At 30.6% G+C, this 16370-nt stretch overlaps 1 long non-coding RNA gene across 1 annotated transcript in view; it reads left to right on the plus strand.

Annotated features, from left to right (window-relative positions):
* Positions 1-4870: 4870 nt before the first annotated feature.
* Positions 4871-16370, plus strand: part of LOC147816218 (uncharacterized) — a 52679-nt gene continuing 41179 nt past the window's right edge. Inside the window, exon 1 of the long non-coding RNA XR_015431884.1 lies at positions 4871-5178. This is a non-coding gene — a long non-coding RNA (uncharacterized LOC147816218). The remainder of the gene's footprint in view (positions 5179-16370) is intronic.

The raw sequence follows: 16370 nt of genomic DNA on the forward strand, positions 1-16370 counted from the left end.
TTATTATTTTTTTAATATAGGATCCTTTATTATATCGAAGAAAACATTAAATAAATAATATAATGTAAAATAAACAAATGAAAAAAAAGAAAAAAGTTTAAAATTTAACCACAGCCGGGGTTCGAACCCTTTCCCCCTCGCTACATGCGTAAGTCAGTAGCACATGGTCTTAGCCGTTGGACCAGGCTTATACGGGAATAGTGCTGCTGCATAGCTTCAAGTACCCTCTCGCGGCTAGCTAAACAAAAGATTTAAGGAGCCATAGCGATCCCCCTAATTAATCTATAAATATATGCTTCGGAGGGGTATTTCGGCTTGTAGAGGCCCACCCTTGGTCTGAGTTTCAAAATTATAACTTAATATTAAAGAGAGTTAGTCGGTCTTGAAATTTGAAACTTTTCCCCGCCATTTTATATTATTTTATTTTTTATTCCATTATGCGTTCTTCCGCAAAGAAAGACAATTTATTTTGTACATAGAACACCTTTCGTATGCTAAACTGTCGAAAAAATATTGTAAAACGAGATTAAAAAAATAATATAATTTAAATAAACTAATTTTCCGGGATTTTTCCAGTTTTTAAGCGTTATTTGAAGATTTCCGAATAAAAGAAAATTATTTATTTAATATAGGATCCTTTAATATATCGAAGAAAACATTAAATAAATAATATAATGTAAAATAAACAAAAGAAAAAAAAAGAAAAAAGTTTAAAATTTGACCACAGTCGGGGTTCGAACCCTTACCCCCTAGCTACATGCGTAAGTCATTAGCACGTGGTCTTAGCCGTTGGACTACGCTTACACGGGAATCGTGCTACTACATAGCCTCAAGTAACCTCTCGCGGCAAGCTAAACAAAAGATTTAAGGAGCCATAGCGATCCCCCTAATTGATCTATAAATATATGCTTCTCAGGGGTATTTCGGCTTGCAGAGGCCCACCTTCGGTCCGAGTTTCAAAATTATAACTTAATATTAAAGAGAGTTAGTCGGTCTTGAAATTTGAAACTTTTTCCCACCATTTTATTTTATTTTAATTTTTGTTCCATTATGCATTGTTTCGCAAAGAAATACAAATGATTTTGTACATAGAACACCTTTCGTATGCTAAACTGTCGAAAAAATATTGTAAAACGAGAATAAAAAATAATATAATTTAAATAAACTAATTTTCCGGGATTTTTCCAGTTTTTAAGCGTTATTCGAAGATTTCCGAATAAAAGAAAATTATTTATTTAATATAGGATCCTTTATTATATCGAAGAAAACATTAAATAAATAATATAATGTAAATTAAACAAAAGAAAAAAAAGAAAAAAGTTTAAAATTTCACCACAGCCGGGGTTCGAACCCTTACCCCCTCGCTACATGCGTAAGTCACCAGCACATGGTCTTAGCCTTTGGACCACGCTTATACGGGAATCGTGCTACTACATAGCTTCAAGTACCCTCTCCAGGCTAGCTAAACAAAAGATTTAAGGAGCCATAGCGATCCCCCTAATTGATCTATAAATATATGCTTCGGAGGGGTATTTCGGCTTGTAGAGGCCCACCTTTGGTCCGATTTTCAAAATTATAACTTAATATTAAAGAGAGTTAGTCGGTCTTGAAATTTGAAACTTTTTCCCGCCATTTTATTTTATTTTATTTTTTATTCCATTATGCGTTGTTTCGCAAAGAAAGACAATTGATTTTATACATAGAACACCTTTCGTATGCTAAACTGTCGAGAAAATATTGTCAAACGAGATTAAAAAAGTAATATAATTTAAATAAACTAAATTTTCGGGATTTTTCCAGTTTTTAAGCGTTATTTGAAGATTTCCGAATAAAAGAAAATAGTTATAATTTTGAAACTCGGACCGAAGGTGGGCCTCTACAAGCCGAAACACCCCTCCGAAGCATATATTTATAGATCAATTAGGGGGATCGCTATGGCTCCTTAAATCTTTTGTTTAGCTAGCCGCGAGAGGGTACTTGAAGCTATGTAGTGGAACGATTCCCGTATAAGCGTGGTCCAACGGCTAAAACCATGTGCTAGTGACTTACGCATGTAGCGAGGGGGTAGGGGTTCGGATCCCGGCAGTGGTTGAATTTTAAACTTTTTCTTTTTTTTTTTTTGTTTATTTTACATTATATTATTTATTTAATGTTTTCTTCGATATATTAAAGGATCCTATATTAAAAAAATAATTTTCTTTTATTCGGAAATCTTCAAATAACGCTTAAAAACTGGAAAAGTCCCGGAAAATTAGTTTATTTAAATTATATTATTTTTTTAATATCGTTTTACAATATTTTCTCGACAGTTTAGCATACGAAAGGTGTTCTATGTATAAAATCAATTGTCTTTCTTTGCGAAACAACGCATAATGGAATAAAAAATAAAATAATATAAAATGGCGGGGAAAAGTTTCAAATTTCAAGACCGACTAACTCTCTTTAATATTAAGTTATAATTTTGAAACTCGGACCGAAGGTGGGCTTCTACAAGCCGAAATACCCCTCCGAAGCATATATTTATAGATCAATTAGGGGGATCGCTATGGCTCCTTAAAGCTTTTGTTTAGCTAGCCGCGAGAGGGTACTTGAAGCTATGTAGTAGCACGATTCCCGTATAAGCGTGGTCCAACGGCTAAGACCATGTGCTAGTGACTTACGCATGTAGCGAGGGAGTAGAGGTTCAGATCCCGGCAGTGGTTGAATTTTAAACTTTTTCTTTTTTTTTCTTTTGTTTATTTTACATTATATTTTTTATTTAATGTTTTCTTCGATTTATTAAAGGATCCTATATTAAAAAAATAATTTTCTTTTATTCGGAAATCTTCACGCGTTGTGCTTTGCAATGCTTCTTTGGAAAATTTCCCTTATCTTGAAAAAAGTTTCCAAATTAAAGCATTTATACATTATTGAATTTACGTTAAAATTAAGATCCTTACTGAAATATCCACGTTATTATAAAAGAAATCATTTAGCATTTTAAGTGTTGTTTTTTTTGTAAGAAATTTTTTAATTCCAACGTATTTTAATTAGAAGAAAAATATTTTAAAAATTATTTAATGTGTTCATTTATCTTACATTAAAGTACCTTCAAAAAAGATTTTTTACCTGTCGTCAAAATACACATTTTTTAAAAATGTAACACTGCGACCAAAAATTAATTTACGTATTTCAAGTTGTCTCTATTTAAGTTGCCCATTAGTTTTATTAACTAAAGTCATCGGTACTACTGGTATTGTGCTTATAGGTATCCGATGTATTGATATAGGTACTTAAATGTGCATATTACTGTAATATTTCTTTTTTTCCGACCCCCTGAAATGGTTAAATATTTTGGAAATCAATGTTGCACTAAATCACCTAAATTCATATATTTTCACACAATGCTAATTACATAGTGTACAGTGAGCCGAAAAAAAAGAACCTGAATAACTTTCGATCTAATGACTAGAACTTCGCGTTCTAGGACTCAATGGTTCTAGGGTGTGACCTCAAATATGATACTTAATCAGTGTAGTCGAAATTTTAAGTAACGTAATCAGACACAATAGCGTACTTTCTCTGAATAACCGTCATCTTGGAAATAGGATCCTGATACTTTGGTCAGGAGAGCGATCGAACCAGTTGCCTCGTAATTTTGAATTCCACCCAGAAGCCGGGGGAACTCCGGGACCAAGCACTGGGGCAAACTAACCTTCGTGGAGGACTGTTTGATGGAATAAACCCGCATCTGCTTTAAGCGCAGAGTAAAAACCTCCAGTGGTTAACACGACAGTGAGGGGATACTAAGCCATATTCCGTTAGACACTCAGAATGTTTTACGTCAGAATTGTGATCGGTGCAAGCCGGTTGCGGATTGGAACCCGGGTTACCTCATTGAGAGGCGAGCGCTATATTCCCTGATCCAAAACGTCTCTTCATTGATGTATTTTATTTATAACTGTCGTTGAACTGCGTACCCCATTTTTGAGTTTACGACTACTAATGTTCAACTCCGTAGCCTCGTAAGTTTGAACCAAATCCAGACGATAGAAGAACTTCTGGAATAAGCATTAGGAGAAATTTCTAACACGCTTTTAGTTACACGGAGAAGAAAACCACGGAAACATCCCACGGTTATCCCGATGGCAAGGGGACTCTAACCTATGATTCATCTACCACTGAGAATATTTTTCGTCAGCACTGTGATCGGTACGAGTCGGATGCAGAATTCGTTTCAGTCACCACTGATATTCGAACCCGGTTCACCTCATTGGGAGGTGAGGGCTATATCCCCTGAGCCACCACTACTCTTTATTGATGTATTGTATATCTTAAGTCTTTCAAATGGAAATCTTATTTAAATAAGTTCTCTCGGGTTCATACTCAAGTTTAGCCGATATAACGCCCTGTAACCGATATAACTCTGTCTAGCCGATATAACCCCCTCTAAAATATCAAAATTTATAAAAAAAAATTAAAAAAAAATCGACTAACGAGAACAAGTTTTTGTAATTTTGATGAAGCTGGGAGTAAATTAAAAGAACTAGGACTAAAAAAACGTCAAAAGAAATTTGAACAGATTATATTTCATTCAATAAGAAGGTTTTAAAACTTAGAAATAAAGAACAGTATTATGAAAAATCATGACCTATCATCTGTTAATCTTTCTATCTAGTTCTGATTTATGTCAGTATTTTTTCAAATGATAAAGCATTTCACAACTAATTTTAATATATATTTCAAGAATTTGTAGATGTAAAAATTCTATGTAACATCTAGTTCAAACTTTTTGAATTGGCGAATTTTGAATTGGCGAATTTTCTCCGAAAACTTCGATATGACTATAATTTGACAGAAATGATTTTAGATTACAGCAACCCTAGAAGAACAAATTAATATTCTCTCTCGTTAAGCAAAGGGAGAGACGCAAGTAGTAGAGGTAATTTTTGAAAGCTTCGATAGTTTTTAGTTTAAAGATATTAAATCTCAGTTATTTCACGTGATAATTAAGTGATTTCTCACTATAATCGGGATAATTTCATAAAAATATGATAATGATCAACAATTTCATACGTGTTTTAAATCTCAGAAATAATTTAGGTTTTTTTTGAAAAAATTCTATTGGCTGGTATTGTTTTGCGTTTTTAAAAAAATTGATAGTGTACTAAGTAAGTTTCACAGCTGGTGAAGTACCAAGTAAGTCTGTTACAATTATCATACATTTTTATAATTGTTTATATATCTAATCATTTTATTTTATAACTGTTTAAGTTAATAATCGTAAATGTTTATATCAATAGTTTTGATTGTAAGCAATTCAATTGTTTTTTTAAAATTGCATAAAGTTAATTTATTAATTTAAAAACAACTTTTACAAATAATTATAATTTCTAATGTTAATCAGACTCGTAAAAGTGTTCTCAGTTTCCAGAGACCGATAAATTAGATCGAATAATTTTTTTTTTCGAATAATTTTCTTACAGTATAACTCATTTAAATTAGAAAAAATCATCACATTTTGACCCGCATTGCAAAATGTTTTTTTTAATTAGCATTTGCTAATTTTAAATGCTGTGTTTTTAAAACACCGTTTTGTAAACTCGGCGATTTAATAAAGTTTCATTTCATTTGTTTAAATTCCATAGCATTTTTATACTCAACATTGTTCTGGCACATGAAATGTTCTAAATCACATTTATAATTGTACACGCTAAATTTAAAGGTACTTTGCATTCAATGTCACAATTTCGTTAAAAATAGTTTATAATAATGACAAAATTTTGACTACCGTGGCTTAATTTAAAAGTTAAATTTTTTTTTAATATTTATTAACTCATTCACCGATTTGACTTATCACAAAAATACTATTTAATACCTTAAACAACCTATAAGCAAATGCACTGCTATTTATTGGTTACTCATTGTTCATAGACCTATTCACTGATCCAGTGATTGGTTTTTTTTTTCATTCCTCACATTTACTTTATTCACTCGCTATACTGTATCCAAAGTTGTTTATAATAGCAGTTTTCATGAAGAAAGCCTATAAAAAATATTTATGAAATAATCTATCTTGAGAGTAGCCGTTTAAAAATAAACTAAGAATGACTTATTTAATTTTAGTAACAATGTATTATTTTTTTATTATATTTCATAATAATTAAAAACTATTTTGAAGAGTTAAGTATACAACTTTTACATCATTTTTAAGAATATAATTTTACATGGCAAAATACAAAAATTTTAGCGATGTCGAGTAGATCCTGAAAAACTAATTTTTTAAAAAAAGTCGTATTTTTAAAATTAGTTTTCCCAGGAACTATTCGACCGATTTTGTTCAACTTTTTTAATTTTATCCATCGCATCACATGTTTATTTGGAGAAAGTATGTTATTTGTGTCTGGTTTCGTAACAAAGAATATCGTCTGCGCGAATCAATTTGCATATTTAATAATAATATCAGAAATCATAAGTGACTAATATTACGCGGAAATTCGATTATTGGATCAAAAGTTATTCAGGATGTTCACTTTTTTTGCCCTCCGTACATTCTTTTCATATCATTTTTCAATTTTATTTAGCTAAACAATGTGTACAGTTAACTGCTCATACAGTCCCGCTCCATATTATTCGACGTACTGTAAAATTCTATGTAAAATCTTAACTATCAGATGATACTATACTACAGCTTTGTTTTTATATGATTGAAACCGGTTTGCACTTATTTCCGCTCCTGTATCAATGGTTTAACATTGTAATGCAATGCGTTGAAAATAAATACAAATAGGAAGTATAAATAAAATCTCCTGAATAAAAACCCATAACATATATGTTTAAATATTAAAGTATTGCCTATAAACTCCTACAAAACATGTAGTTATTAAAACACTACAGTGAATCTAATATTTTGGTCAAATTATTATAATATTCTAATATAATACCTGATGTAATAAATATTCTATATTTATATAATATATCGTCCTATTTATCCGATGGCTCAGGGATTACAGCGTTCGCCTTCCAATGAGGCGAACTGGGTTCGAATCCCAGTGATGGTTAGTAGATACGAATTCCGTATTCGGCTTGCACCAACCACAGTGCTAACGTGAAATATCTTCAGTGGTTAGGCGGATCATGAGTTAGTCAGGCTAACCATGGGAGGTCCTCGTGGTGATCCCCTCCATGTAACGCAAATGCGGGTTAGTTTCATCAAAAGTCCTCCACGAAGGCAAATGTTTCCTAATACTTGATCCAGGAGTTCCCTTGTCTTCTGGATTGGATGCAAAATTACAAAGCTACGGAGTTGAGTATTAATATACACAAAAATTGAGTCGGATGATACAATAATATCTAACATTAGAAATTTTCCTTTGAAAATATTTAATCTATCTCGCAAGACTTTTTGTTTTGTAACCATTCTGATTTGAAATCTGTTGGGGAAAAAACTAAATTTAATATAACTATGTTAAGAAAGGAGAAAAGCAACTAACAACTACAAATGCGATCTACGCTTAGCTACATTTGACAAACAAAAAAGAATTTTTTTTTTTTTTTTTTTTTTAACACTTGGAAAAAAAAAGTTGTGCGTACAACTTGTAAGTTCATTTAAAAAAGTAGCGAGTGTTGTTAGATAGGTTTCTTCATAAATTTTTTTAAAACATAAGTCTAAAATGTTACATTTTATGCACATAAAACACTCGTCTGTTTTTAAAAGTTGTAATCAATTTCATAGAACGAAAAAAAATAAGTTAAACATTTAATAAACTCCATTTTTATTTTAAAATAACTTTAGCAAAACACGCGCTGAGTGAAAGCTCTTAACAACAGTTTGTAAATTTTGTAAAAGTTGAAATGTTATTTTAAAAGAAAATTTTGTTTTAGAGGTGTAAGATATCTTCCCTTTCAAGCTAGATTTTGCGAGATGTATTAAAGTTCGAATTTCAAAATGAACATTTTAATCTTCTTTGCAACTACGATTGTAAACAAGGTAGTAGTTAGGGGGGAAGGAGGTGGTCTCATTTTCTAATTAGTGACGGCTATATTGCGTCACAAACTCTCAGCGAATCGAAAACTTACAAAGAACTTAATTTGCATTTTCTCTCTTAAATCTTTTGGATGTCCCGTGTTCTGAAAATGTTTTCAGTTTCTGCAAAAATAATCTATAGGAGTAAAGATCCGTAGTTTTGTAGCAATAGTTTAGCAGTTTATTCGTAGTTAGTTAGTAATCTTTTTTTTTTCTCATTTGTAACGTTTTTATCTTATTTACTGGCTTTGATAATGATTTTTCAATTAAAGATTTATTTTATTTGGGTTTTTAATTACGTGTGTAATAAGGCGTATACCTGAATATTTACTTAAGTTTAATAAGGATATGTTTTGGAATTCTATATTTTATTTTACAGCCGTCATTCGACGTCAATTTTGAGTTTACAACTTAAAGTAGACTGTAAAACTAATAAGAAAATAGAACGAATTTTTTTCTTCAAAAAAATGCAAACAATTACAAGTTCTATTTACATGAAAATTTAATTCATTATTACTTTGCAAATATCATAAAATGTGATTTGATTCAACAAAAAAATAATAATAATTTAACGATGTTATAAAAATTATCTTTGTGTTAATGTTTCTCAAGTTAGAAGTTATCGATTTTGTTATATAATTACCCTAAAAATGCAATTATTACTCGGCAAATATTAAAGTGTAATTTGATTTAACCCAAGGGTAATTTAATGACGTTACATGCAGAATACAAAACTGTAGTTTTATTAATTAGTTAGATTTAAAAACAATTGAACTTTTTAATCCATAAAACCTTTTTCGGATGTAATTTACTTTTGTAAACTTCGAAATATTTGAGGAAGGTATATTTTAAATTATTTATATAAAAGCGTTAATGCAAAATTCAATTATTTTAACATCATTTAAGAATCATTATAATAATCTTTATTATCGAATATTTATAATCGAATCTTTATAATAATCTTGATTATAAAATCTTTATAATTTTCTTTAAAGTAAAATAAACATATGAACTGAAGAATTTTCGAGATTAAGTTGAATTGGCGAGTTTTACAGTCAAAGGGAAAGTCGAGTGGAAACCCTACAATTCGAAGAGATGAAGAAACATTTGTTTTATTTTTCATATAAAATATTTAGTTGAACATCAACTAATCGTTCCTCGTAAAAAAAAATTCAGAGTCACATTTGAAAACTGAAATCGGCGTTTGTGAGTGTTAAAAGTTTTTTGTTATTTTTCTTTCCGATAAACAAATATTTTTTGATTAACGTCAGTTTTCATTTCATTACCGTTCACTATTTTCCTTTAATTCATTTGGTTAATTCATCAAAAAGTCGGCTGATGTATCATTTTGTTTCATTGCTGAAAAATCAGCCAGGTGCAGTCTTTTGCTCACCCGTACAAAATTACAATGAAACCGGAGGGGGCCAGTATAGCTTGGTTAGTAGGGCAATGCGCCCATATCCCAGAGGTCGTGGGTTCAATCCCCGCCGACCGAAGGCTCCCCGTGTAGTAAATGATGACTGATGCACGTCAGATCTGCCGGGTACACAAAGTCCTCAAAGTACTCATAACAAATCAATACGCCAGGGGGGTACTGATCCAGGAGTTACCTTGTGTTCTGGATTGGGTTCAAAATTACAAGGCTACGGAGTTGAACAATAGTAGTCTTAAACCCGAAAATTGGGTCGGCTGTGCAACGACGATTATAAAATAAAATAAATTTAAAAAAAAATGAAACGGGTATGAACCGTGGTGGCTCATGGGATAGAGCGTTTGACTTTCAACGAGGTGAATCGGGTTCGAATCTCTGCCGATACAAAATCCGCACGCAGCTCGCACCGGCCGCATCGCTGACGTAAAATATCATCAGTGGTAGATGGATCCATGGTTAGAGTTCCCTTGCTATCAGGCTAACCATGGGTGGTTTTTGTGTTTCCTTTCCATGTAACGCAATAATGGTTTGTCCCATCAAAAAGTTCGCCATGAAAGCGATTTTCTCCCAATACTTGAACTCCTTATCTTCTGAATTGGGTTCAAAATTACAAGTCTATGAAATTGAACATTGTCAGTCGAAAACTCAAAATTGGGTTGGGCTGTTCAAACGACGGTTCGCATATGAAGCGGGAATCTGGAATGACAAAAATAGTAAATAAAACCTCCAAAATTTAAATCCCCTTCCCCCCCAAGAAAAAGCATATAACTATAAAATTGAAAAAAGGAAACAAAAAAAAAGTTGCAATGATGAAAGGATAAAAATAGCTACAAAAAAAATAGAAATTGAAAAACGCAAATCAAATGCAGAAGATAAAAAAAAGAAGAAATGAACTATGGAAGAACTGAGATAAAACTGAGAGCAGCAGTTGCAGAACTTCTAACCTTAATATTTTTTATGTTTAATTAAAAGGCTCAATTTTCCAGCATAAATTATATTTCATTTTGATAGAGAAGCTTAAAATTGATTATGAGAAAAACAATTCTAAAGTCACACCTATTATATATTCCTTTTCCTTTTTTTTTACTATTTTTCCTTAAAGGATGCTATAATAACATATATAATATATTTTTTTTTAATAATAATATCATATAATTTTAATGTCACTTCATAAACTAAGAAAAATATTTTTTTATAACAATTTAGAAACAAAATCGTAATTAAGGTTCTTTTAACTCAAAGAAAAATAAATAAATAAAAAAATAGTGGAAAGAAAAAAGTGGTTACCAATAAATCTAGTGGTCAGTGGTCATCCGATAAATTTGTCAGTTTCGCCTTTTGTCGGTAGATTTTGTCTTTTCCCCGATTATAGTAAATTAACGTTTTTCTTATCCGGGATTTTTCGGGCTATATTAATTGGGCTACTTTTCAAAAATCATGAAATATGTTTTTTAATTTTTTAAAAATTTAATAGCTTTTTGAGTTAGCTAAGTATTTGCTGAAATAGCTAATTGTTTTTTAAAACTACGGTTCTTTTAAAATTTATTGAAAAATAATTTGCTTTTAAAATCAATTTTTACTGAATATTTTCTATAAAACAATTTGGATTAATCTGGACCTGCTGTAATAGTTTCAAATTTTTCGCCAGTAAAATCGTCAAATATCAAAAGTATTCGCCAATTTTCCAAAGTCTTCGCCGAATGCAAATCTTAACAATTTGTTTATAATGATTTTTTTTTATCGGGGAGAATTATTTTACGGTAGTATATTTCTGGCTTATATTATTCGCACCCAACTTTCGCCATATAACAATTTTATTCGCCAAATTTACGATTTTATCGCATTTAGCGCGGCCCTGATTAATGTAATATGATGTATCTAGTTTACATACTTTACAAAGAACCAGAAATAAATAATTTCTTAATATTAATAAATAAGACATTCATTTCAATTACAAAATTGCAGTTTTTGGGTCACTTGTTTATTACAGAAATAAACATTATTTATCTAAGATCTATTTATCGTTAGTATCATATTTGCTATCTTTCATCTTTAAATTTTATTAAAAAATTTTGGAATTGGCATATGGATAGAACAATATTGTGGCAAAAAATATTTATAGTGCTGACGTTTAATATCCTCAGTTGCAGACGAATCATGGGTTGAAGTCCCCTTTCAGTCAGGTTAATCGTGGTTTTCCTCCTCATGCAACGCAAATGCGGGTTAGTTCCATCAGAAAGGCCTCCACAAAGGCAAAATTTTACACAATACTTGATAAAGTAGTTCCCTTGTCTTCTGGATTGGGTTCAAAAATACAAGGCTACAGAGTAAAACCAAAATTTGGGTCTGTTCAACGACGGCGATAAAATAAAATAACTTGAGGCGTGATGACTCAGGGGATCGCCTTCCAACAGAGTTCGAATTCCAGCGATAACTGTCCGATATGAATCCTCCTCACCGATCACAGTGCGGACGTAAGAATATCCTGAGTAATACACGGATCATGGATTAGAGTTCACTTGCCGTAAGGCTAACCGTGGGAGTTTCTCGTGGTTTTTCCTGCATGTAACGCAAATGCGTATTAGTTCCGTTAAAAATGTCCTCCGCGAAGGTAAATTTCTTCCATTACAAAGTAAAAAGTGGTCAAAATCAAGTAAAGAGTGGTCAAATCAGAACTGCCAAAAAGTGAGTTCTTTCTAAATCTAGCAACCATGTCACCTTTTTAAACAATACATCTCGAAGTAACTAAAGCAAATGTTCACTTCAAACACACCAGAATTGTGTAATTCATTATCTTATGAAATATTGCTGATTTATGCTCAGAAATTATACAATTTATTTCTTTTTATCAAAAACAAAATTATTTGTTTGAAAATATCGCCCCGCAGAATGAGTTGTAGTAAGAAGCTGTGTGCTTTCTAACCGGAAGTAGAGCAGGTTAAGAGGTCGAGAAAGTTTGTTGCCTACATTTATATGGAAAACATCATCCATTTACGTTAGTTTCGTAGAAGAAATTTTTAAATAAAACGAACTTGCTCCTTATTAAATAAATAATCCCAATCCTGAAACGGTAACACTATTACGGTAACGGCACTAACAATCCTGAAACGGTACTTGCTTAAAAACTTCATTCGGAAAAATATACAAATCGGAAGTTACAGTCACGTGTTCGGAGCGCTCAGAAACTGGCTCCCATTTTCAAGACTTGTTAGACAAGAATGAGAAGAAACAAAAGTGATTTCAAAAATAAAACATAAAAATGCCAACGAAAAGTAAAAAAAAAAAAAATAAATAGGAAAAACAAAACTAAAAAACCACGGTAGAAAAGAGAGGAAAATTAGGGGAACGGGACGCGACTTTACACATTGTCGACTCCCGGGCACCTCCACTCGCTGCGGTTTTATTTGTCAACTGTTTCACCGCCTTATCTAGTAACCCTCACTCAGAGGCAACCCTACGCTCACCTCAATACAGCACTCGCAAAAGTCATAAATGAATCTTCGCGCTAATGGATATTTTTAAAAGTTGCTTGTTGAATTAAGTTAAAATTTTATCCTCGTTTAAGACTAGAAAAATTCAAATAACGAGAACAAAATACTTCGTCCTTCTTTAAAGAAAGAGGAAGAAAAATTTACATACACACAATTATTTCAGTTAATTACATACATATTTCGATTAAAAAAAATTTCAAATAGAAACTATTCTTGTAAATTAAATAAAAATCTGGAGTAATAAAATAGTCAATTATTCAGAATAATCAATTTCTTTTGAATATCTTAATTAATAAACAAAGTTTAAAAAAATAATTCCCTATATAAATCATCACATTATTAAGTGTACATATTTTTAAAGATAAAAGTATTAAAAAAAAATTTACTCAGTTTGAAAAATAATTATTTTCATTTCCTTCATTTTTACCAGGTTTTATCAATTATTTCTATTTTGGAAAAAATATGTATTCTTCAAAATGCTTAACAATATCTTAAAAAAATTGCATATATTTTATACTGAACAACTTTTGATTGACAGTATTTTCTTCATAAGAGAGTCTTTAAAAAAATTTGAAAATATTTTCATTAAATTTGTTCAAATATTTTCTGTGAAATGCGTGCTATTAGGAAAACAAGGAGCAAAAATATTTTTAGTGAAGCCATGACATAAAGAAACAAATCTATGACATATTCACTACTATTTTCGTATAGTTAATTTATTTTTTATAACATCAAATCATATTTATTGAAACTTAAAGTTGTGGCTGCTTAACTTTCTTTAATGTTTCTTAAATCCGTCAGGGAAAATTCCGATATTTTCCATTTTTCTTGCTTCTATCACTATTATTTGTATATATCTGAAATTACTCACCTTCGTTTTAATTGTTTCCTAATTAATTTTATCATATATTTTGCTATATATATTTATCCTTTCATTCTATGCTTCATTAATTTCATAACATATCCATCTTGTAACTTTTTATTCATAATTTTATAACAACTTCAGCTTATTAGATTCTATAACTCAACAATTGGTCTATATATTTTAAAAATTTTTTTATTCAATTTTTGGGCTTCTAAATAAGATATGGAAAAAATACTATGAAAATTATTACATTTATTATCAATCTAAAATTCGGCCTTTTTTTCTTCCTAAGTGCGAAAACACATTTACTAACTTAAGGTAACGTAATTTAACACGATTCATCTATTTTAATAAGAAAGATTCAGAGAAAAGCAGGATCAGAAAAAGTGAGATGTGTATTTTAATTTATATTCTACTTCAAAAATGAGACAAAAGAGACACAGAAAACTTTTCTGTTATTATTTAATAGTCTTCATTAGTCTTTAAAATTCCAAAAGAATTTTTCAGTTGCTGGAATCATATAATAGTCTCATTTGTAACAACTTGTTTTAATTTTTTTTTACACAATAGCTTTCATTGTATGCAATTTGCTTTAAAAGTTCAAATATTTATTCTTGGATTGTCATGCAGTCTGTGTGTCTGAAAACTGTATGACCTATTTTATTTTATTTGTTCCTTGCAGAATGGTAATAATTGTTTCTTATTTGATACTAAAAATCTTACTTTTGCTGAGATAACTGATCGCAGGAGTTTTGTTTTATTATCATAACATCGATTAATTTTTTTTAGAAAAGTGTAAGTCCTCAGCCTTTCAACCCAATTGCTTTAAAACTACTTTCTTTATTTAAAGAAAATTATTAAATTTAAAATTTGTTAAGATTCTCTTATTTGACTCAATATCTTGTCTTTAATGAATCAGAAATAAATAAACAGATTGCCCTTATATTGTTATACAGTTATGATATGAGAATGTCAAAGTTGATGCTTACTGTTTACATTATATTTTTATTTTACAAATCATAAAAAGTTTTCTTTAATCAAAATTGTGTTCACCTCATAAATATACTTTAACTGCTACAAATTTTTCAGTCTTTGCTACCAAAGCTGTGGAGTAGGCTAATACGTATGAAGGAATTTATCGTTTGGGACATAACATTTACAAAAAAGTGTCAAATCTAAGTACAATTGTTTGGACGCAAATATTGTGGCACTGCAAATGGGAATCATTACATCAAATTTAATCATAGATATTAATGTCAGAAAAGTAAAAAAGAATAAATTCATGTATAAAGCTGACAGCAACAATCTCCTCATCATTACACGTATATAAAAAGAAAATGCTTAAAACTCATAAATTGTGTAATTACTTAAATTAAAGGTTCTAAAAACTAAACAATAAGGTACAAAACCATGCTGCATTATAGAATATTGTGTCCACATACTTGGTAAAGACACCATAAATTATTTGCAATAATTTTATAAAAATAATTAAAAAACTATACCCTACTCATATATCCTACACCCACAACAAAACTTTATCCTAAAAAGGAAATAAAAAAGTAAGAAATAAATATGTGTTTCAGGAAGTCCGAATAAGAGAGAATGATAATACACAAAAATTTTTAAAGCAGCTAAATTTATTCACACCTCATGTTCACTCATGCGTTTTTTAAATCGTATGTCGCAAGTGAAACATGCGCGAATTAATATTCGAAGATTTTCGCGAGAAAATTTGAAACCCGACTTGGCGAATGTAAGATTGGCGAATTTCAAAATACGGTGCCAAAGAAGTGCCCGGGAGTCGACAATGTGTAAAGTCGCGAACGGGACAAGGCTTCCACGGCCTTGAAAATTAAGGGCCCTTAAAAGTACTTAATTTCCAGTATCACTAATTGTTTGGAACAATTTTTTTATCATAGGAAAATATCCACAATTAAAAAGTTCGTCTTTCGCCTAGAATGAGTCCCTGCTTCGACGGTAGAACATTTTGAATGCGTGTGAGTGTAGGGGTTACAAGAAAGAAAACACGCCCTTATTGTTTTTTTAATTTTATTATTAAATTTTTTCATTAAATTTTTTCATTAAAATATTCTTTCTTTCTGGATCATTCTGAAAGAAAACAATTTAGAGATGGGATCATGATACTGCAGGTGGGTAGAAGGCTTGATTTATTTTGTGCAATACCGTTGTCTGCTTGGCGCCGGAATAATGACTAATAGCACCTATCAGTCAAGCAAAAACTTTTATTTCTTAAAAACTTTTATTCTATTTATTTTCTTTCTTATTTGTTATTCTTAAAAATTTCGTCCCAAACTTATGTCTTTTGTGTACCCTTTCTAAGTTTTTCGTAACGCTGTGTACCATTAATAAAAAAGTGAATGTATATTTTACTATAAACAAATGGCACATAAGTTAAAAATCACAACTGGCTGTTGACACTACTAATTTTTAACTGTTAACTCTGCAAAAAATATGCAATAGAAAAATACGTAATCGTAAAATTTCATGACTAGCTTTTTTTTAAAATAAACGTTTTGAAATGTTTGTTTGTTGCAAGATATTCGCGTACCCCCGCTA

This window comes from Parasteatoda tepidariorum, chromosome 2, assembly GCF_982258835.1.
Source record: "Parasteatoda tepidariorum strain Cologne lab strain chromosome 2, Ptep-v5.0, whole genome shotgun sequence".
Taxonomy (NCBI): Eukaryota; Metazoa; Arthropoda; class Arachnida; order Araneae; family Theridiidae; genus Parasteatoda; species Parasteatoda tepidariorum.